The 24,193-nt window shown below is 40.2% G+C and overlaps 2 long non-coding RNA genes across 2 annotated transcripts in view; both read left to right on the top strand.

Moving 5' to 3' along the window:
* LOC132213434 (uncharacterized) overlaps positions 1–24,193 on the top strand; it is a 126,737-nt gene that overhangs the window by 43,970 nt on the left and 58,574 nt on the right. The gene's annotated exons all lie outside the window — the stretch shown is intronic.
* Positions 29–12,290, top strand: LOC132213427 (uncharacterized). The gene is made up of 2 exons (XR_009447996.1): positions 29–4,328; positions 4,570–12,290. It is a non-coding gene; the product is annotated as an uncharacterized LOC132213427 (long non-coding RNA).

Consider the following 24,193-nt stretch of genomic DNA (forward strand, 5'->3'; position numbering starts at 1 on the left):
GAGGGAAGGGCTGGGAGGGGTGGGACCTTGATACATTTATCCAAGAAAGGATTACCAGAAGTGTTCATTAAAGGAATATCAGCCATCGTCTGGTTTAGGTAGAAAAACTGGGCAAGAGAGGATATGATTGTGAAGGAGTTAGGGCTAACACCTGGATCTCTAGAAATCGAGTCCAGCCGCTTATTTTTAACAAATTCTGGGTTTTGAGAAGCCGCACTTCTCTGCCAGTGCCATTGCTGAGGTAATAATAGCAAAACTGTTCCTTTCCCCCTGTTTCCTTTCCTGAGTTTATGTGATATTTTGGCCATTAAGAATCTCAACCCACCCAGCCTAGCCGATTTGGCTCAGTGGGATAGAGTGTCAGCCTGTGGGCTAAAGGGTCCCAGGTTCTATTTTTGCCAAGGGCACATGCCTGGCTTGCGGGCTCCATCTGCCCTCCCTCCCCCCAAGTAGGGGGCATACAGGAGGCAGCCAATCAATGATTCTCTCTCATCATTAATGTTTCTATCTCTCTATCTCTCTCCCTTCCTCTCTGAAATCAATGAAAAAAAATTTTTAAGAATCTCACCCCACCCAGACAGTATGGCTCAGTGGTTGAGCATCAACCTATGAACCAGAAGGTCAAGGTTTGAATCCCAGTCAGGACACATGCCCAGGTTGTGGGCTCAATCCCCAGTAGGGGGAGTACAGGAGGCAGTCAGTCAATGCTTCTCTCTCATCATTGATGTTTCTCTCTTTCTCCCTCTCTTCCTCTCTGAAATTAATAAAAATATATTTTAAAAAAAAGAATCTCACTCCATCTTCCCTACTACTAGTGGTATGCTACTTATCACTACTCAAAATAAATTTTGTTATTTATTGTATTTTAATATATTTGAAATAAATGGCATGGATTTAATTTTCCTTACCTATTTGGATTAAGGCTTTGTGAGCCATACAAATAATATGCAGATGACAGCATCCCAACATTACTAATTAAGATATGATCGCCATACATTTTGCTGGCACAGGGAACTCGTTGTGGGAATACTACGTCTTATCTTCCCCAAGTAAATTAGAAGTGTCTTGAGGACTGGGATCCTCTTTCTTGCACACAATTTCATATTCCCGCAGTGTCTATGACAGATTTCGGCAGAAACTGTGCACTGATGTGGGGGGAGAAGCTTCTGTGTGAAGAGGCAAGGAGAAGCAAACTCCTATGCATGTGCTTGAGAATACACACATAGACCTTGAGGCTGCTCTTAAATAACAAGTAAGAAATCTCTTGTGGGTGCTGCCAGACTCCTCACAAAGGAGCATGTGGGAAAAATTCCAAAGACAGTTCAGCTACCTATTTACTAAGAATGATGACGAGACATGGTAGAGTAGTTCACTTATGAGTAATATATATAATGGATATTGTAATTTTTTTTTAGGACAGAGGCATTTTATAACAACTTCCCCTGAATGCTATTGCCTTTAAAAAATCATTCAATAGGACTTCTTTCTTGGTTGTGCTTTTAGACATTTTTCCTAACTCAGTCTTCCTGGCACAATTGCTTTCATTTAGGATCTTTATTAGTAGCAAGAAGTCAGATAGTATCCTAATTAGAATGCCCAATGAGGAAAGAGGAATGGTTCTGATTTTATGTAGGACTTGTTTTTTATTCCCTAAAATAGGATTTTTTTTTCAGGATTAAAGCTAAAATTAGAGAACACATTTGAAAAGTATTCAAGGCCTTATTTATCTTTTGCTTTTATGACTATTGTTATTGTGGGTTGCTGGTGAAACAGTTGCATTTGCTTTGCTTTTGGGTTTTGCAGTTACTTGTGGCCACACTTTTGTAAGTTTTTACTTTCTTAAAAATGTAGAAATATATTCTTTCACGGTGGCTGTCAGTAAATTAAAGTAATATTTCCTGTTTTTAAGCTTTTGTCCTGATGTCTTGCCCAGGTCTCCCATGAGCTGGGAAGCTAGGAGGTGAGGGAGGATGGATTAAATTGAATGTTGGTGTTGGAAGGATTTTCTTTGTTGGCTTGATATTTTCTAGAAGCAGCTTATTTCCTCTTTCCTATAGAAATGAAGAATAAAAAACTGAAAACTCCTAGCTCTGTTTATTGTTAAGCTTACATAACGCCAGAGAATGCATAACTTCCCAAAATATTTCCAGAGCCCCCTGACCCTCCATAAAGGTCTATTCACTTATGGTATACAATGTATAATACAATCAGATATGGTGTAAATAGTGCTCAGGGTCATAGGAAATTAGAACTGAGGGGCCCTGGAAACCTCTGGTCCCATCCAGATGTTAGCAACGAGGGCACTGTGTTCCCAATGGGTTGTGATTTAGCCATTGTCACCCACAGGGAGACCAACTTGTCCCTATTTGCCTGTGACTTTCTTGGTTTTAGCACTGAAAGTGCCCCACCCTGGGAAACCCCTTAGTCTAAGGCGAGTTGGCATCCTAATGTCAGGGCAGGACCCAGAAACCTCGCTTGTAGACTTTTGGCTCAGTGCTCTCTGGACATATTTCTATTTTATTTTATTACATACTAGAGGCCTGGTGCATGAATTCATGCACGGGTGGAGTCCGGCTAGCCTGCCCCGATCAGGCAATGGGGCCACAGGCAGATGGAGAGCCAGCCCCACTCCTGATGGGGGGTGGGGGGCAATCAGGGGCAGGGCCAGCCAGGGGAGGGGCCACAAGCAGTTGGCCATCCCTGGTCAAACTCCAGGTTGAACTCCTGGTCAAACTCCCAGTGGAGGGGACAATTTGCATATTAGCCTTTTATTATATAGGATTATTTTATTTCTTTTTTGTTTTTTATTCTGTGACTAACAATTTAAAATATTTTCTTTGGGACACCTTGTTATAGGTCAAATAAAAAGCAAATGTTGCTTTTAGACACCCTAGAAGTCAGGAAGGAGGGCTTGGGACCAGTGTATAGGGAAGCCAAATTTTCAGTAGCGTTTTTAAATTGCAAAAATTCTCAGTTATGTACCCATTTACATATATACAAACAAGTGCAGTTCCTGGTTACCATTGCAGTATTTAGAAGGTACAGGTTGAGCAATGTCATAGCTGAATGGGAAGTAATATGGATTGAAGCTTGAATGGAATGTTCTGGAAAAGTTCCATTTTGGTCAGGATGCATGCACTTCTCTGTTTGTTCAGCATGTTTCATATGGTGTTTTCCTTCCTGCCTTTCTAGTCCCATCTGCACTCAGAGCACGGCATATCAGTTCTGCCCCTGAAAGTAAATTAATGATTTACTGCTCTATGCTGTGGAGCCTTCCAAAGACTTGTGGAAATGCCATCGGCAAGCACGATTATATTGTCCCATTCTGTGACTAACGTTTTTTCTTTTAGCAATTCCCCACTTACGTCTAAACATTTAGATTTTTCCAATTCTATCTCAATAAGCACTTCAACTTTTGACCATTAGTGTAAGTGCAGTTGTCAGTTTATTATTTATTTAGGGGATTGAACTTGATTATCTGCATCTATGCTGTAATTTAAGCAAATTAATTTTAAGTAACTTTGGTGAGAATCCTTTGATTTATATTAAATATCAATACTGTACCAAGTACAGTGAAAGCATAAATGACATTTAGTGGATTCTGGAAGCCAGGGGGAATAAATAGAATTTGGGTTTCACTGACCAGGACTAATTAATGCTATGTCATTTATATCTGAAGTGTTGCTCTTGCTTTATTTATGCAACCTTGTATTAAAACTAAAACTAAAATTTCCCATAATTTTGTATTAGGTAGGTGTTTTTTTTTCTCCCATAGGTTTAATTTGTTTTGAAATAATTCTGTGACCATGCCCATGACCCAGTAGAGGCCGACTGTAGGGTGTATTGTTATAAAGTGCTTTGTTTTTTTAAAGAAAGGAAGCATAAGTAATGACAGGTGTTTTTCCTATATTACAAAGGATTTGTTTAGCTTACATATTGCTTTTTACTGTATGTTAACAAGCTTGACCTTGCAGCTGTGATGGACTTACATGCTTTCCTTCTCTGTGGACAGAGGGCAGAAGACCTTCACTTCCTTAGTGGAGAGCAGTATTTGAGTTACTGAAACTCTGATACCAGAGAAATGTGTGTGTCCGTAGCTATGCATATATTTATTTTGTCTTAGGTGTTTAGCCACTGCTCCTCTTTCATATGAAACACTTGGAAGTAAAATGCAACATTATGAAATCACTGTGAGGCTTCGCTTTCAGGGCCATGTGAAAGCTGTTTGTTTTGGTTCATAGGACAGAAATGGAAAGTTCAGATTTTTTTATTTCTAGATAAATTGTCTAATATCTGTATCTTTAGTCAGAAAATTTTACCGTTTGGAAGTTTTTTTTTTTTTTTTTAAATATATTTTATTGATTTTTTACAGAGAGGAAGGGAGAGAGATAGAGAGTTAGAAACATTGATGATGAGAGAAACATCGATCAGCTGCCTCCTGCACATCTTCTACTGGGGATGTGCCCGCAACCAAGGTACATGCCCCCGACCGGAATCGAACCCGGGACCCTTCAGTCCGCAGGCCGACGCTCTATCCACTGAGCCAAACCGGTTTCGGCCATTTGGAAGTTTTTTTAAAAAACACACAAATAATATAAGTAGTATAGTTGTAAAGTTAGGATAGTGGGTCATAGTCCCCTTCTTGGTAAGATATGGCTTGTAATCTTATAATTAAGGGAAATCACCATTTATTACCTTCCAGTCAACTCAGTTTAAAAGGTCAGATAGAAATTGAATATAAGTATATTTGTGTCTTTTTCTTAACATTTTAAAATTTATTATTTTTTCTGTGCTGCAATACAAGGCAGAGATAGGAACAATGTGGCATGCAAGAAGTAATTAGGTGCATCCCACTTTTTAATAGGTTTCCAAACGTGTATGAAAAAAAAAAGGTTTGGAAACATTATACTTTAAATACAGGAACTTAGTTAGGGAATCCTTTTAATCTGTGAGTCATCCTTCTGTTGTGTTACTATCCCCTAAAGTATATGATTTTTAGATTTGATTTTTCAAGTACATAAGAATGAGATGTCTTCTTGAGAAGGGCATACCTGCACAGGGATCAGATTTAGATCAAATTATTGAAAAGCTTCTATGTATCAAATCAGATTTGAGAAATTATCATCACACTTGTCTTAATAACGAGGCTGTTTTCAACTAATAAAAAGGTGTGGTTTTCTGGTCCTCACAAAAATTTTCTAAGGGGTAGCTGGGGATGGTAGATGGATACCTTCTTTCTAATACCTGTTCTAGATCTTTGCTGCTTTTCCTTATCTCAAATTAGTGACCCACATTCCTATTCTGTTGAAAACCACACAAGTGAGGTTAGGTATGTCTTCACTATGCCAAAAGGCAAGTGAGTGGCTAGGGAAGGAAGTGAGAAATAGTTACTGGATATTTAGCTAAATTGACCAATCAATTGTTAGCATTGTGATTTTGTTGATAAGTTTTAGGCTATTTTGGAAGACTACTAGTATTTAGGGAAGTTAAAAAAATGAAACTAAATAAATAAGAGGCAGTCCTAACAATGCATTAAAGAGAGAGAGAGAGAGAGAGAGAGAGAGAGAGAGAGAGAGAGAGCCCGGCTGGCGTGGCTCAGTGGTTGAGCATCGACCTATGAACCAGGAGGTCACAGTTTGATTCCCAGCCAGGGGACATGCCTGGGTTGTGGGCTCGATCCCCAGTGTGGGGTGTGCAGGAGGCCACCGATCAGTGATTCTCTCTCATCATTGATGTTTCTATCTCTCTCCCTTCCTCTCTGAAATCAATAAAAAAAAGTTTTTTTTAAAAGAGAGAGATGTAATTCACATACCATAACATTTATCATTTTGAAGTGTACAGTTCTGTGGTTGTTTGGTATATACTAGTACACAGAGCTTTGCAGTTATCACCACTGTCTAACTCCAGAAGGCTTCGTGTACCTCATACTCATTAGTAGTCACTCCCTACTTCCCCCTCACCCATCACCCTGGTAACCACTAATTGACTTTCTGCCTCTATGGATTTGCCTGTAGACATAGCATATAAATGGAAACAAATGGTCTTCTGTGTCTGGCTTCTTTCACTTAACATGTTTTCAGGGTTCATCCATACTGTAGCACGCATCAGTACTTCATTCATTTTACTGCTAAATAACATTCTGTTGTATGGATATACCACATTTTGTTTATTTCTCTTTTGTTGGACATTTGGGTTATTTCGCCTCTTTGGATGTTATGAACAATGCTGCTATAAACATTCGCATACAGGTTTTTGTGTGAACATATGTTTTTCATTCTCTTGTGTATATATCTAGGAATGGAATTACTAGGTTACTGGTAACAATAAGTTTAATTTTCGAGGAAGGTCATATCATATTGCAAAGTAGCTGAACCACTGAACATTCCCATTAGCAGTATGTGAGGGTTTCAGTTTCTCCATGCCCTCCCCAATGCTTATTTTTCCTTTTTGGGGGTATAATGCCCATCCTAGTGGGTATGAAGTATTATCTCATTTGATTTGTATTTTCCTAATGACTGATGATATTGAACATTTTTTATGTATTTATTGATTATTTGTGTATCTCTTTGCGTAAAATGTCTATTCAAATCCTTTGCCCATTAAAAAAAATGGGTTATTTGTGTTTTCATTGTTGAATTCTAGGAGTGCTTTATATATTCCGGAGATTAGACCTTAGCAGATACATGATTTCCAAATATTTTTCTCTCAGTTTGAGGGTTATTTTTTTCATTTTCTTAATGATATCATTTACAGCACACAACTTTTACTTTTTTATGTAGTCCAATATATTTTTTTCTCTTGTGCTTTTGGTGTTGTATCTAAGAAATTCAAAATTTACTCCTCTATTTTCTTATAAAGAATTTATAGTATTAGCTCTTCCAGGTTGGTGATATGATGTGAGGTAGGGGTCCAGAAAGTGTGAGTTGCTCTTATTTTATAAGATTGTTTTGACTATTCTGGGTCCCTTGCATTTTTATGTGAATTTTTATATCAGGTTGTTTATTTCTATTTTTTTTTCTCACCTGAGGATTTTTTCCATTGATTTTTAGAGAGAGTGGAAGAGAGAGGGAAAGACAGAGAGAAATATCAATGTGAGAGAAACACATCAGTTGGTTGCCACCTACACGAGCCCCGACCAGGAGCCTGCAACCGAGATATGTACCCTTAACCGGAATGGAACCCGGGACCCTTTGGTCAGCAGGCTGTCGCTCTGTTCACTGAGCCAAACCAGCTAGGGCAGGTTGTCCATTTCTACAAGAAAAAGGCACTTTGAATTTTGATAGCGATGTAGATCAATTAGGGAAGTATTACCATCTTAACAACGTTAAGCTTTCCAATCCTTGGACACACTGTTTTTCCATTTACTTAAGTCTTTAATTTCTTCCAGTGTTTCATAGTTTTCAGTGTATAAGCCTTTCACTTCTTGGGTTTAATTTATTCTTAAGTATTTATAATTTTTTATGCTATTATAAATGGAATTGTTTTCTTAATTTTATTTTCAGATTGTTTATTGCTAGTGTACCAGGCATTTGTATATTGATCCTGTATCCAGTGACCTTGTTGAACTTGTTTATTAGCTCTAAAAGTAGTTTTGAGAATTTTTTACAGTTTTCTATGTATAAGGTCATATCGTCTACAAAGAGAGATAGTTTTACTTATTCCTCCCTTTTATTTTTTTACCTTGTCTAATTACCCTGGCTAGAACTTCTAGTACAATGTCAAATAGAAGTGGTGAGAGGGGACATCCTTGTCCTATTCCTGATCTTAGGGGTACCACTTCCAGTCTTCACCATTAAGCATGAGGTTAGCTGTGGGTTTTTCATGGATACCCTTGGTCATGTTGAAGAAGTTCCTTATATTTCTAGTTTGTTGAGTGTTTTCATCATGAAAGGATGTTGAACTCTAATGATATGTTTCAATGAAGAGATGGACAGATTTTTCTGTGAGTTGAGTTGTTGTACTGTCTGTGTCAGGAAATAAACTTGGTTGCCCTAACAGGTTTGGCTCAGTGGATAGAGCGTTGGCCTGGGGACTGAAGGGTCCCAGGTTCGATTCCAGTCAAGGGCATGTACCTTGGTTGCAGGCTCATCCCCAGTAAGGGGTGTGCAGGAGGCAGCTGATCGATGCTTCCCTCTCATCGACGTTTCTAACTCTCTATCCCTCTCCCTCTCTGTAAAAAATCAATAAATATATATATTTTAAAAAGAAATAAACTTGGTTGAAATGAGTTTCTAAATCTAGACAGGATGCTAATCAGCTTGAAGCCATAGAAGTGCTCATTGCTGGTTTTTACAGTTTGTCAGCTGGTAGACATCTAATGGATTCTAAGACTATTAAACGGATCCTCTTCATTAACCCAAGTTCATTTAAGTTTGTATTCACTTGCCTAAAGATACAGAGACACACAGACACAAAAGAGATAAGATGCTTTGTTTCTGTTTGTTGGTTTATTTTAATTCCTCATTATTCCCTGACCTTCTGCTTCTCATACTCAGATGCTCCAGGAGCACTAGGAGGATGCCAGACTGTGGAGAAACGCAGGCTGTCTCCCTGGACAGTCAGTGGTCGAGCTCCTACAGCTCTCTGCCTCTGTCTGTCTTGGAGATGGCCTTGGGAGAAAAACTGGAGAAACACAGGACCTGTCAGAGCTTCCTGGAATTGGGTTTCCTAGTGTTTTAAAGTTTGCATTTTCTAGAAAGTGCAAGTATCACTGAATTTCTGCGGGAAGAAGCCATTCATTTAAAAAACAAGACTTGGTAGTTGATTAACCTAGTATTGCTATAGGAAAAAAAATCCTTTGTGTGCACATAGTAGGAGCCTTTACCTAATACAGGTCAGTGCTGTGCTGCACCCTATGGGGTTCACAGAGATGACCACCATCTGGTCTCACCCTGACAGATGCCCTTTGAAAAACCCCTTAAGTTCTGGGCAGAAGATCCATTCTGTGATTTAACCTGAGGCAGCTTTGTACAAATACTAAGCCCAGATTTTTTTTTATGTAATCCCTCTCCATGAAAGGAATCATTCTGCAATTCCCCCAGGAAATTATGTCAAGTTAAAATAATTGGAGAAAAATCCAGTGTTATTTATAAACAACACTTCCTCAAATGGCTTAGATTAGGAGATCACCTTGCAAGATTGAGTTTTTCAGTCTGACTAACTTCTAATGGATAGAGCCCCACTGGCATTTTTTTCATGATTAGTATTGCTAATATAGTGTTTGCCTGAATACTTACTGTTCTTTAATTTTGTACCTATACCCCAAAGGTCTTGGCTAATGGCTACATTTTAAATAAATCACATGAATATGCTGGGTGGATGTTAATAAGCTTGAATGCAAATGTTCATAATCTTCAAGCCTAAAGGAGTTATGATCCAAGATTTGGGGTATGCTACATTTGTTTTGCTAAAATATTAGGAATGAAAGGTTTCAAAGAGAGGTATACTTTGTTACAAATATAAAATAAATGTGTTTTCAGCAATACTCATAGCAACCATTCTTAGGGATAGTATGATTCCTTGTTATCAATCATTCAATGAATGCTTGGAAAATGGTTCCAATTCCCAAAGTTTATAGAGTAATGAAAATTATGGCAACTTTTTCATTAAAATGAATGTCCTAATGTTCTATAATTATTTTATTTTTGCTTAATACTTTTATTAAGTATTATGAAAATAAATCTGACCCTAGTTGGTTATCCTTAAAAAATAAAATTTGCTGAGAAAAAAAAAAAGTATAGCCAGCAGTAACTCAAAAATATATCATTCTTACTGTATTTATAGGTTCATTTGTTACAGGGAACATGTAGGTCCCCAGAGGCAATGGGTGTTTATTGTAAAGCACAGCAGCTGCCTGACTGAGCCTGTGGGTCTGATGGTCTCTTCCTGCCTCTCAGGTTTGGCAGTGGGTGTCTCTGCTGCCTGCACCTCTTCCAGGGTCTTCTCCACTTGGTATCCACTGGTGGATTCTCCTTCTTCTTGGCCTATTCAGATCCCAGACTAGTCTTACCATTTCCCGGGATGGGGGACAATCTTTTGGAGATGGGGAGATTGAGGGCAGTTGTCTGTAGAAGGAAATGTTGGAACTGCCATAACATGGTCTGCAGAGACATTGCACAGAACCACACCCTGGGCCACTAAGTTTGTGGCATTTTGCTGATTAGACATGATGCGCAGGCAGAAGCAAGTGCTTGGCCTTGTCTGGTGTACTCAAAGCAGAAAACTGATTTTACCCCGTTGCTGTTGTGATGAGTCACAGTCACCACAAGAGCGACTCATTCTGTGGGCAGAAGCCGTGGCTGATTTGTGGCTGTCTCTAGAAGTGCAGGTATGTGAGGTCAGTAAATAAACAGATGTCTAGATCCCTTGAAAGGAAGGAGCACTTCAGGTATTTACTCTTACAGGTCCTCTTTCCCCACCTCCACTATTAACCAATACATTCGGACATTTTTGCAAAGGAGCAACTATCTGAGTTTGGTGCCAGTGAAAACTTGTCAGGCTTCGTGCCTGTTCTGTAGGAGTCAGGAGGAACTCCCACAACCCACGAGCGCATGATGCCTGACATCACTGTGGAAGTGGAATTTGGGTTGTGGATCTCTCTGGTTATTCTGTGTGCAGCTATTTTAATGGGAACTTTCATTTCTCCATCTACAACCTTGAATTCCTTTTCATCATGTGCAAGCACAAATCATAAAGTTACCGAAATGTTTGCTCTGGAGTTTTCCAAATTTTGTATATCATTTGTCTCTGTAGTTATAATGTATTCAGTTACATAGTCTAATTTTTTGAATCCCTTACTTTGCTTCAATTTGGAAATTTAATGAGAAATTCCTGCTTAACTTCTTCTCAGAGCAATAGTTTTCTAGAGTGCTTGATTAAATTATTAGGTGAACAAAATTAGATTTTTTTTTCCTCCTAATGTTACTGGGAGTTTGGCAAAGGAAACGAGTGCAGTAATTTTCATACTTAAGAAAATCTAGCCCTGGTTTGTTGGCTCAGTTGGTTGAAGTGTCATCCCATACACCAAAAGATTTCGGATTCCATTCCCAGTCAGGGCACCTATCTAGGTTGTGGGTTCGATCCTTGGTGGGCACGGGGCATGCACAGGAGGCAACTGATTGATGTTTCTCTTCTACGTCGATGTTTCTCCCCCCCACTGCCTCTTCTTCCATCTAAACATATCCTTGGGTGAAGATTTAAAAAAAAAAAAATCTACCTTGTCATTAGTTTACCTTTGTATTTAGGCATAATGAATACTGTCTACCTTCATTATAAGGACAACATTTTTAACATGAATATAATCAGTAATCCAATTTTTTCACTGAATGTCATTGCATCAAACTATTCAATAATTAAAAATATATAGTGACTATAAGTTTCTGGATGAGAGCAGAAATCTGGGGTTTATATTTTTCCACTTTATGTAGTATCAATAATTTTTCACTTTCAGGGCCCAAAACTGATGATGGCTTACATATTAATGCACCTAATGGTGATGACTTAGATTTGTATTATCTTTCATTTTATAGAGACACATTGAGTGGACACATCCAAAGATCAACTATTAAACTATCTCTAACTTGAAAGTAAAGAACAGATCTACTTTTATAAAGGTCATAGAATGTAGATTTTTAAATATATTATACATACCAAGTTATCGATTTAAGCCACTTAAATTATTTAGGTAGAGGTAAATGTATGTCTGCTTTACACTAAAAAGTACCTTACATATTCAACCATGTTTTTAGCACAATAGGTCAGTTTTATGGTGAAATATGATAGGAAACATTTTTATTTGATGTATTTTAAACTTTGCTTATTGCCTAAGTTTAATTTTGCTCAATAAACTTATCAGTTCATCATCTCTCATGAGACTAATTCCTCTTACGTTAGTTCAGGATAGCTTGAATTTTGCACACATTTGTGCTATTTTCAGGAACCAAGTTGACATAGCCTTATATCAAAGGTTAGCCTTATGTGGAGAGCCTTATTGCACAGATTTTAGAGTATTTAATTTCTAGTGTTATTTTTAGAATGCAGAATCTCGGGTATTTCTGGACATAATAAGAACTTTGAGAAAACTTCTCTAGTTATGGGTAAACTATGTGAAATAAATTGAGAATGTCTTAACACTTCTGACATTTGTATTTATGTTAACTAAAGTTATACCTCAGTGTTTTTGTTGAATTTTGTACTGTTATGTGATAAAGTTCACCACTGGAGAAATTGCTATGTATGTATGTGATAAAGATACTTGCCTTAAAATAGAGCATTTCTGTCTTGCAAACATTCTATGGTCAAATTGTCTGTCCAGTTACTCGTCTTTCTATGTATCTGGTGAATGAGGGGCAGATAGTCCATGGAGGTAAGGAAGAAGATGAACGTTTTTTCATTGTTAATAATCTGAACCTGGACTAGAAAGTATTTTCGACATGTAAAAGATTTTATGCAACAAATAATATGCCGGTTGTGTGGGATTTACTGCTAAAGATTGCAAGTGATTGGGTAGACCAAATGTGTAATGCTTTTAACCATTATTTTTATTGACCCTATTCTCAGTGGAAGTAGTGATTCAACTGTGTATATGATCAGTTCTACTACTTCCACTGTATATACAAAACTACTGCTAATTGTCCTCATCAGTTGCCACTGCATATGTCATGGAGGGATCAGATGTCCTGTATCAACCAATAGGGAAGGTAATTAGAACAGTCAAGATTGTATTGTAGTTTGGGATTTAAGGTAATAATTTTATTGTTTGGTAGCTCTTTTAAGAATGATGGTTTAAATGGACATAATGGTGGTTTATCTTCTAATAAAAAGGTTATTAAAATCAGCTCAATTTATGTGGCATAATTTTGTTTTCTGCTTTAATATGGGGTAGGTCAAAAGTGCAATCATATGAGTCATAGCTCTTCTTTTTCATCTGTGTGACTTATGTATTTATGTCAGATCTTTAATAGTACCTGTAAATGTATATCAAATATTTAATTAATTGGTGATTGAAGCTTTCTAGCATCTTTAGTCCTTACGGAAATATTTTATAGAAATTTAACTTTGTTATAATATAAATATGTTGTATGTATATCTGGAAAAAATCTGTACAGCTTGAACATTTGAATAGTTAATAAATTTTGACTTTGCAAACCACCTACAGCTGATACTAAATACAAGTACTATCTGTTGAGTTGACTTCATTCATTAGTGTAATTCATTCTTAGTGGACTTACTTGCCCTTTGTTCTGCCAGAACTTCACTTTGCAATAAACTAATGGTGGTTAAGCACAAGAGGTGTCTCCTGGCTGTGACAGTGCCTCTGATGGTCACGTGGCTTTGAATCAATCATTTCATCTTCCTCTGACCTGTTTTCACATTCTCTCTTTCTCCCTTTTAACTATGCCTCTTCTCTGTCATAAGAACATAAATAATCTCTGTGAGGTAAGTTCCCAGGCAATGATCATGGGTACCTATAGGCCGTAATGTGTGTGGAGTTAAATCAAAACCTTGGAAAGTATATATTCTAAATGCGGCTGCCTGTTCATGGTGTGTTCTCAGTGAAAAGGCCACGTGACCTCCCTCCTTCCCTCCATCCCTCATCTTTCTCCACACCCCTGACTTCCTGCAGGCAGTGAGCTCAGATCTGACATTCTTGTACCTCGGTGGCCCTTTCATTTGGACGGTGTTTCATTCTTGTTGCCAGAAATGCCTTGCTCTGGCACCACCAGCTGTGGTGGAGTCATCCCCAGGACGGAGGCCAGCAGTGCCTCAGGCAGGGACTTCTGAGGGCAGAGACCCTGCTTGTCCTGGTGATCGCGGGAGACCCTGACAATGGGCTTCATTGGGAAAAGCACCCCTCCCGGCGTAGATGCCAGGACTTCTGAGGGTAGGAGGTAGGTACCTTCTGGGACAGCTGTTGAGCCAGGGTCCAACATTTCAGTTGAGGGTCTCTGCTGACTGAGGTGGAAAACAGTGTACTCTGCCCAAGTGGCCTAGGTGAGGTTCCCTTTGATTTATTGCTATTAAAGTCATCGCTTCCAGAGCTGGGCCCAAGTTCTGAACACAGTGGGGAATCACAAGAAATGTGTGTTAATTGCATTTATGATAGGAGTCCATTCGTCAGGCAACACTTATGTGCTGTTAACGAGAGTGATGATTGCTAAGCCACAGGGTTTGCTTCTCAACTGGGGTTTCTTTGGGTTTGTTTTTTTAACTAATCATTAGGTTTTTGTTTTCTTTTAAGGAAAAATAATAGCAAATGTCAGCCTGAACAATAATATGTGGTTGGATTGTTTTTCACAAATTTAAAAGAATTACAAGCCATTGTGTATGATTGAAAATGTCGATACCTAAGAAGATAATGTTTTGGTAAACAACAACCACCCCAAAAATGGGAAGAATTTTCAGAGGTACCTCCCCCCTGTTCTTTCAGTGATGTCTCAAGTTGACATGGTGAAAGATCTGTCACTCAGAAGTTGCATCATCTCCAAGCTCTCTAAGTCTTAGGCAGGTTCTGCGAATCTACCTCATCCTTTGTGTTAGGCTGTGAATACAGTGAGGTTCTGACGAATGTTTGGCCAAAAATGGGCTTGGCACTCAGCTACTAGAGCAATGTAACCTTTCCAAGGCCAAGGAATTTTTTGGTGTGTGGGTGGTCCTTCTGTCTGCTAAAAGTGGTGAAGGAAGTGTTTCTACTTTGCTAAGTTCTGAAGAATTCGTGGAGGGTGAGGTGGGGGGTTTTGAGGAGCTAGAGAGGTCTAGGAGAGAGGAACTTGACTTTGCCGAGGCAGTGAATTCTTTTATTAGAGTTATGTAGGAGAGACTGGACACATCTTGAAAATGAACCGAGTTTTAAAAATGTATGAAAATGGTGGAGTCCACATACTGGAGAATATAGAAAACAGGAAGGGCAAAATCAGCACATATTCCCCCATCAGTGTAACAAGGTACTGTCACCGCTTGGCTTTATTTTATTCCTCTTGCCTCATTCTCTCTGGGCTGGGCTCTAGACACACATGTGGAAGACACACTCTGTCCTTGAGGAGCTCCTGGTGGAGAAAAAACCCACAGTAATAAAACAGGAAAGTGGTCTAGGGGTGGGGTACAGGTGAGGAAAGGCTGCTGTGACTCCCAGAGGGCACTCACCTCATTTAGCTCAGGAGTCAAGGAAGGCATCCTGGCGGGGTGATGCTCCATTTCAGTTTAGGGGGACAGACAGGGATTTGCGACACAGGGTTCGGCAGGTACCAGAGCAGCAGGACGTGGCTTGTTCTGGCTATTGCACTTGGCCGGGCAAGGACACAGAGAAGCGTGTGTGAGCGGTGCTCTTGGGGGTGCAGAGGCCAGATTGGGAAAGGCCTCGTGTGCCAGCCAAGGAGGCGGGCCCTCTGCTGCCGGCAGAGCGAGCCATTGAAGGACTAAGTGAGGGGAATGGCCTGGCAGGGATTTGTCCTGAAGGGGGAATCATTCGTTCAACTAAGTTAAGGGTGGAGAGAGACTGGGGACAGTGAGATCATTTAAGAAAACTTTTGAACAATAATAGCTACAGAGGCAGAGCTGCCTCAAACAGATTGTCAAACTGCAGCGGGAAGGCCGGGGAGGGTTGGAGGGAGGGGGGTAAGAGATCAACCGAAGGACTTGTATGCATGCATATAAGCATAACCAATGGACATAAGATACTGGGGGGTAGGGGAGGCCAGGGGATTGTCAAGGGCGGGGGGGGGGGGGAAGGACACATATGTAATACCCTTTGTAATACTTTAAGCAATAAAACAAAATTTAAAAAAAATTGTTGTGGTTGTCCTCCTGGTAGGAGGGAGTGATGAGAGAGGATCCGGTAGCAAAGAGGAAAGACATGGGGAGAGTGAGCAGCTTTTGGTGGGGAAGTTAGTTCATTTGAGACTTACTAAATTTCAGGAGCCTGGGCAGCATCCACATGAAAATATGCAGCAGGCTAGTGACACTGTGCCTTGAGGCCAGGGAGAGTACCATCTAGTTATCCAAATGGTCAGGATTTGGGAATCCTTGGCACATAGATGGAACTAGAAGCTAGATTGGAATAGGATATGAAGGAAATTCCTCTGAAAGAGAAAAGCTGAGGGAATAGATGAAGTAGTTGAGCTCGGTTTCAGGAGACTACCCCATGGGGAAAGAGGAGGAGAAGAAGCTGTAGGGCCCTGCAGGGAGGTGGGATGTTAACTACCTTCCAACACTCTGGTGAGTGGAAGACTGAAACGTAGTCATTGCATTCAGCAACTAGGAATTTTAGGGGACTTTGGCGAAAGCTACTCTGGTGGCTTAGGGCACAGATGCAGGCTATAGGCTTCTTCATAAATAGGTTTATAAATATAGTGGATATTTAGAATGGCTTCAAAATTAGTTTGTAAACTTTCCCCTGTTCTTATTGGCTCTCTATAGGCATTACTTTATATATTTATATATATTGATTTTAGAGAGGAAGAGAGAAGGAGAGAGGGATAGAAACACCAGTGATGAGAGAGAATCATTGATCGGCTGCCTCCTGCATGCCCCACACTGGGGATTGAGCCCACAACCCCGGCATGTGCCCTGACCGGGAATGGAACCATGTCCTCCTGTTTTGTAGGTTGATGCTCAACCACTGAGCCATGACAGCCGGCCATAGCCATTACTTTTCATATTTCCTTATGGATGTACCAGAACTTATTTCCTTAGGGTACAAATGGAATTACTGGGCCCAAGAATCCTGTTTTTATGGCTTTTGAAGTACACTGTCATGCTGATTTTCACTTGGGGGTGGTAACAAGTTTCAGTGTCATCATCATCAATGGACTGATGGCGTCAGGCTCACCTCACCCTCACCAGTATTATTGTCCCAGTGCAGCCAATGAGCAGTGACTTCTCACGGTGTCAGTTGCAGTAATACCTTGGCTACCAATGGCATGTCTCAGAGTCAGTCTCTAGCCGGTCAGGTAAAAAATCACCTATTGGAGGACTGGGGATTTTAAAATGCAACAAAACAAACGTCAAGTCCTGCTGACCATTGCCATGGGGCTGGCAGCGGCCCTTGCAGTGTGGTCCTGGCTAAACGCTTAATGTTGCTGGGCCTGTTTCTGGACTCAGACAGTTAGTCGATGTTTTCCAAGGTTCTTTCCAATTCTAAGCTTCTGGGCGATTTAGCTTTGTTCTCCCGTTGCCTCTTCCAGTGCCTAAGAGTGTAGGCCTATCGCTGGCCCCAAATACCAGGAAATTGACCAACACTGGGTATGAGCGGAAAATATTCTGCCTTGGAGTGTGACGATATGACCAATAGAACAATAAGGACTCTATGATGTTCATTTTAAAAAATCAGAAAGATGAACATGACCTATATTGCTGTTGCTATATTTCTACCCTGCTTTCCAGCTAATTTCCACTTATCCTTCAGGGCTTAGTGTACATGTCCCTTTCTCAGAGGGCCTTGTGGAACCTGTAATTGAGTAGGTTCCTTAGATCTCCTGTCATCTCATTGGCTGCTTTTATTATAATCACTCCTGAACTGTATATACTTCATTAGAGCAGTCCCCTTATATGGATAATTAATGACTGTATCACCAATACATAGCACAGAGGCCAGCACATAATGGGTGCTCAATAGTTGAGTGCATAAACTCAGATAACCCCTTTTGAAAAATATTGTGGCATTATTTTTTTATGGTTTTGTTCTGTGTATGCATCTGTATACCAAAATGACTTTTCCTTCCAAAAGTGAGATCAGTTTATACTACCGTTTTGTTGTTTGTTTTCCACTATCATTGAGTCATCTTCGCCTGGCAGCCTATAGTTTTGTGATGATCCACTATTTATTCATACAACAGTCCCCTTTGTTTCTAACAACACACATATGAATTATAGCTGGTCTGGTTTAAAGATACACGCTGGGACTTAGAGGATTTAAATAGTTGGTCATTCAGGTTTTGTTTTTCTTAAAAAGTCAAATTTTCTAAACGGATCAGTTGTTGGAAAGGTCAGAATGATTTGTCACTTGGATGGTGGCCCCCTGGGAACCCAAATCAAATGATGAAGGAGGAAGGACCATGACAACCAGCTTTCCCAGTGCCCTTTTCCACGCATGATGTTGCTTAGTCTTTGCCGTGATCCCGGAAGTCAGGCATTGTTAACCCCGTTTTTACAGATACAGAAGCTGTCTCGGGGTAGTTAGATAATCCGTCCAAAAGCACACGAGCTCTCTGTGGCTCAAAACTAGGCCTTCCAACACTGAATCCGCATCGTATATGCACTGCCCCAGAGTAGGGTGGGAATCTCTGTTTGCGATGACCTGCGGCCTGGGCTCTGGGTCGTGCTGGCCTGGAAATCAGCTCTGGATGTAGCTGAGACAACGCTCACGACTGTTGTCTCCTCGGTGCTGCTGTTGGTTATTTGTGAGCAGTTGTTTACAGTAGGTCCTCGGGTTACGTCGGAGATCCGCTCCTACGGTGCGAGGTGAAGCAATTTTTGCCGTAAGTCGGAGCCCACCTACATAAGCACTTACGTTACTCACATGGAGCACACACACAGCAGTAATGAAGTGAAACTAAAAAAAAATGAAAAGAAAGATAACAATTCCTGACCTTTACTTGTGGTAAATAAATAATAAAAAACATAAAGCACATATGTACATACGTCGAAATGACGGAACTTTTTTTATACATAAATCAATGGGAGATGGTGATGTTACCATGAAACGATGGACGTTGAGTGCGATGTAGCCCGAGGTATTGTAGCAGCTATGTCCAACAAGCCCAGAACATGAACTAAATGGGTGATCCTTTTCATCAAAGGGCCGGAAGTTCACGTTGTATTGAATGAAAGATGAAGGTAGCTGAGTGCTAGGGCCAGGCTTTTCCACTCTGATTTAGCAAACCTTTGACGCAGAGCTCCCATTTCCTTGAGTCTAACCTTTTCCAAGGATATGAAGAAGCACTATTTGAACTTTATTCTAATCACCTGGGAACGTCCCATGGGCCCGTCAGGAATAATGTTACAGCGTTTGCACAGCTGAAACCACAGTGGCACTTTCAGTTAAAAACCAAGGGCAGTTTACCCAAGGGTAGCATTTTACTACAAACGATGAGTCTGAAGCTGAGTGTATTCTTTTTTTCTTTTTTTAAATATATTTTATTGATTTTTTACAGAGAGGAAAGGAGAGAGAAAAAGAGTTAGAAACATCAATCAGCTGCCTCCTGCACATCTACTGGGGATGTGCCCGCAACCCAGGTACATGCCCTTGACTGGAATCGAACCCGGGACCCCTCAGTCCGCAGGCCGACGCTCTATCCACTGAGCCAAACCGGTTTTGGCTGAGTGTATTCTTAATCACATTTAGACTCAGGGAATGTGGCACTCTAATAAGCTTAAGTTTTGTTCAAAAAGGACTGTTTTACTAATAATCATTAATCATTATGAGCCATAACATCTGATACAGAAGAATAGGAAAATTAAAGGAGATAAAAGGGATAGTATTATGTGCAAGAGTCTTCATTTAGTTGTACATAGCTTCCCGCAGTGTGTTTAATTTTTAACAAATGCTCTTCATTTATGGAGAATCTGCGGCTGGCTGATTAGGGTAGCCACCCTAAGCTTTTACTAATAATTGTTAAAAACATATTTGCATCGATTTATTATCTCATGTTTATCCCCCTTCTTATCAAAAGGAAGCATTTTTTTCTCATTGATTTTTTTAAGAGAGAGTGGAAGGGAGGGGGAGAGACACACACAGAGAGAGAAACATCAATGTGAGAGACATCGATTGGTTGCCTCCTGTAGATGAGAATGAATGTCAAGTGCCAGTTGACCCTTGTCAAGCAAAATTCCTAAGAACAAACTTAATAAGAAATGTATAATATCCACATGGAGCAAACTAAAATATTGCTGAAGAACATGGTAGGAGACCTGAACAAATGAAAAACATTCCATGTTCTTGGATCAGAAGACTCAGCAGCGTAAAGAGGTCAAGTCTCTAAGTGAATTTATAAAAGTAATGCACAAGCAATAAAAATGCAAACTTTTACTTAGGGCCAGAAGTTGCTGATGCTGTGATTCATATGGAAAAATAAATAAGAATAGTGTGGAGAACAGAAAAAGTATGCTCTAACAGGTTTGACTCAGTGGATAGAATGTTGGCCTGCAGACTGAAAGGTCCCGGGTTCGATTCTGGTCAAGGACACGTACCTTGGTTGCAGGCTTGATCCAGGCCCTGGTCTGGGAGTGTGCAGGAGGCAACCAATTGACGTGTCTCTCTCACATCTGTATTTCTTTCTGTCTTCTTCCTCTCCCTTCCACTCTCTCTGAAAATTAGTGGAAAAATAAACAAATCCAAGTCAAAAGACAAAGGAGAAACCAGGAAAAAACACTGAATAACAACAAAACCCTTTAAAACACACCAAACATTGAAGGATGCAGGTAGAGCAGTGCATTTAGTTGGAAATAGGAAAGATTGAAAACATCCTTTAGTGTTCACCTTAAGGCTAGAGACTGAATCCAACGAATGCAGAAGGGATGAAAGGATATAAGTTAAAGGCACAAATTGAAACAGAAAATAAAAAAGAAAGGATTGATGAAATCCAAAGCAATATTTTTGGAGAGATAAAATAGGCAGATATCTAGCAAACCAATTGAAAAAGGAGAGGAGGAAGAGATAAATACTAGTAGGATAACAGAGTGCCCATAAATGCATGGATAGTATAGATTTTTTAAAATCATGGGATGTATTAGAGATAGTTGATTGGCACTCAGCAGTCAGTTCTACCTTCTTCAAGTGTTATCTTTCTGACTACAGCGGCTGGAAAGCTGAAAACTATATTTCAGGATAATATTAGAAAGTATATTAAATTAGTTAATATATTAAAATAAATAAATTAATAAAACATATTAAAATCAACAGATTTTTTGGTGCCAATTTTTAATACAGTTTTACTTAAGGTGTTGCATTCCCCACTTACAGCACAGTGCTTATAAAAGGTGCTTTATTATTCTGTACACATAGCCCACAGTCAAGTACAGTGTCAGGAATCTGATTTACTATATTTACCCGTTATTTACCAGAACAGCTCAGCTTTAAAACTGCCATGGAATTTGCTACAAATTTATTGTGTGGAGCAAAGCTAAACCTGTGCTCAGGTTGGCGTAGTCAGCCTCTTCGATGGTGGCCCAGCGGAGGCACCACCAGATGGAGGAGCTCCGCCCGCGGGGAAGCCTGGAGGCATTCCCCTTGGCATGCCTCCTGCTCGCACTCTGCTCCAAGCAGCTTGGTCCTGATGGGGCTGCAGACTTTCTCCGGCTCTTGCTGCAGATGTTCAGCTTCTTCCTTCCCTGCAGTCTGGTTCTCGTCAAGCCAGTTGATAATTTCATTACACTTGTCAAGAGTCTTCCGTCTGGCCTCATCGTTGATCTTGCCTTGAAGTGTTTCATCTTCAACAGCTGCTTTCATGTCGAATATAGAGGATTAAGTGGATTCTTGGAAGACACTTGGCCCCGCTGCTTCTCATCTTCGGCTTTGTACTTTTCAACTTCCTGGACCCTACGCTTGATGTCTTCCTTATGGAGAAATCTTATGATTTAAATAGGTTCCGAAAAGGCATTTAGCAAACCTGAACGCCCATTTGTGATAACATTTCTCGGCAAACTAGGAATCAAAGGGGCCTTCTTAACTTGATAAAAAGATATCTACCAAAGCTGACAGCAAACGTCATTCTCAGTGGTTAAGTTTTAGAAGCGTTTCCACTAAAGTCAGGATCAGGACAAGGACGTGTGATTATTACTAGTATACAGCACTGTGCTGGCGGTCCCAGTCACACAGTATTACCAGAAAATCTACAAAGTAGTAGAACTATAACATGGGTATTTTCGAGGTGGCTGCATTCAAGCTCAATATTAAAAAAAGCAATACCGTTTCTTTGCATGAGAAGTAACCAATTAGAACACATGTAGAAACATAAGAGAGAATGTGGAAACAGTCACCATTAACATTAGCAAGATAAATAAGATACTTAGACATGAAATGCAAACTCCTATTAAAAAACAATATGAGTTCTTCTAAAGGACGTGTAAGAATAACTGAATAAATGATGTTTATGGAAGGGAAGACTCTAGTAATCTTGAAATAGCAACTCTGCCCAAATTGATCTATAAATTCAAGGTGACCCTCACAAAAATTCCCAATAGATTTTTGTGTGGCCCTTTGACAGATAGTTCTTAAATTCATATAGAAGATTAATGTCTAGCGTAATTTAAATGGTGGATATGCAAACAGGAATAAGCAAACAGATGAGTGGACCAGAACGGAGAGACCATAAACAGAGAACCCAGGTAGTCTGAGATCGGTATATGATGGATGTGGTCTCACTAATCAGCGGTAAAGTGTGAGTGTTTAATAAATGGTAGTAGGCCCTGACTGGTTTGGTTCGGTGGATAGAGCGTTAGCCTGCGGACCGAAAGGTCCCAGGTTCGATTCCAGTTAAGGGCATGTACCTTGGTTGAGGGCACATCCCCAGTAGGAGGTGTGCAGGAGGCAGCTGATCAATGTTTCTAACTCTATCCCTCTCCCTTCCTTTCTGTAAAAAATCAATAAAATATATTTAAAAAAAGAAAATAAATGTTAACTATCATTATCTTTTTTTAAAAAATATATTTTATTGATATTTTACAGAGAGGAAGGGAGAGGGATAGAGAGTTGGAAACATCGATGAGAGAGAAACATCGATCAGCTGCCTCCTGCACATCTCCTACTGGGGATGTGCCCGCAACCCAGGTACATGCCCTTGACCGGAATCGAACCCGGGACCTTTCAGTCCGCAGGCCGACGCTCCATCCACTGAGCCAAACCGGTTTTGGCAACTATCATTGTCTTTATAAAAATAAATAAACAAACAAACAAACAAACAAACAAATAAATAAATGGTAGTAGGAAAATTGGTTTTCTGTAAAAAGTTAAAAAAAAAAAAATTTCCATTCCATACCACACAAAAAGTAAATTCCAGATGATTTCAAGATCTGAGCACGAAAACAAAACTTTAAAACTTGCCGGAACCGGTTTGGCTCAGTGGATGGAGCGTCGGCCTGCGGACTGGGGGGTCCCAGGTTCGATCCCGGTCAAGGGCATGTACCTGGCTTGCGGACACATCCCTGGTGGGGGATGTGCGGGAGGCAGCTGATCGATGTTTCTCTCTCATCGATGTTTCAAACTGTCTATCTCTCTCCCTTCCTCTCTGTAAGGGATCAATAAAATATATTTTAAAAAAAAAACCAAACTTTAAAACTATTCAAAAGAAAGGCGTTTCTTTTAAAAAATAAAGAAAAGGATATAGGTAACATCAAAATGTAAAACTTGTAAAAAAAAAAAAGTTTCTGCCCAGAGTTCCCAGAGCACAGGAAAGCCTTTGTCTGTCTTCTTTGGGCGAGTATTGTCCGCGGTGCCAGGTGTGAGAAATTCCTTTCCCATTTCTCCGAGTAGCTCCGGGATCCTAGCACTAGCAGGACTCCTGAGGTCTGTCCCTCTTCTGCCCCAGGTCCCATGGGAACCCTTCCCCCCATTTCCCATCTCTGTGCGCACGTCTGCAGCTTGTTGGCTTTGAGTGAGTCCCCTCACTGGCAGAGCAGAAGGGGTAGCCCTGCTACCAACTATGTTGTTCCAGGGCCATTTCAGAATTAATCCCCAGGTTCCGTGTGTCAAAAATCCCCCGCTCTTTTAAATTGCCACGGGGCTTCCTTTGGAAGCAGATGCTACGTTTCTTGGCCTCCTTTTCTGTGTTCTTTGTCCCTAAAGGATTGACTTCTGCTGGAAGATTGTTTATTTAATTTGGAAGGTCATAATAATTATCAAAGCCATTCTGAGTCTTTCGTGATGTTGTGTGTCTCAAAAACTCATGGTAGAACTTGAGATTTTTCTTGGGTGGCAGAAGCAAGTCCCAGTTCCCTGGCTTTTCCTGGGGTGGAGATGGACCCTCCAAGACTGGGCTGAGCAAAAGGAAGGCCGCCAGAATGATGCAGGCAGCCATGGCAAAGAGCACTGATCGCAGAGCCCAAGTCCAAGAGCTATTGTCTTGTCTTCATTTTAAAGACAAAATCTGCCTGTTAGAGGTGTCCTGAGAATTAAATGATGAAATATGCACGCGAGGTGCTAAAAGGGCCGTACAAATGCAAGGTTTTCTAACACCCAGCACAGTTGGTCATGTCTTCTTCT

This window comes from Myotis daubentonii, chromosome 12 (genome assembly GCF_963259705.1).
Source record: "Myotis daubentonii chromosome 12, mMyoDau2.1, whole genome shotgun sequence".
NCBI lineage: Eukaryota > Metazoa > Chordata > Mammalia > Chiroptera > Vespertilionidae > Myotis > Myotis daubentonii.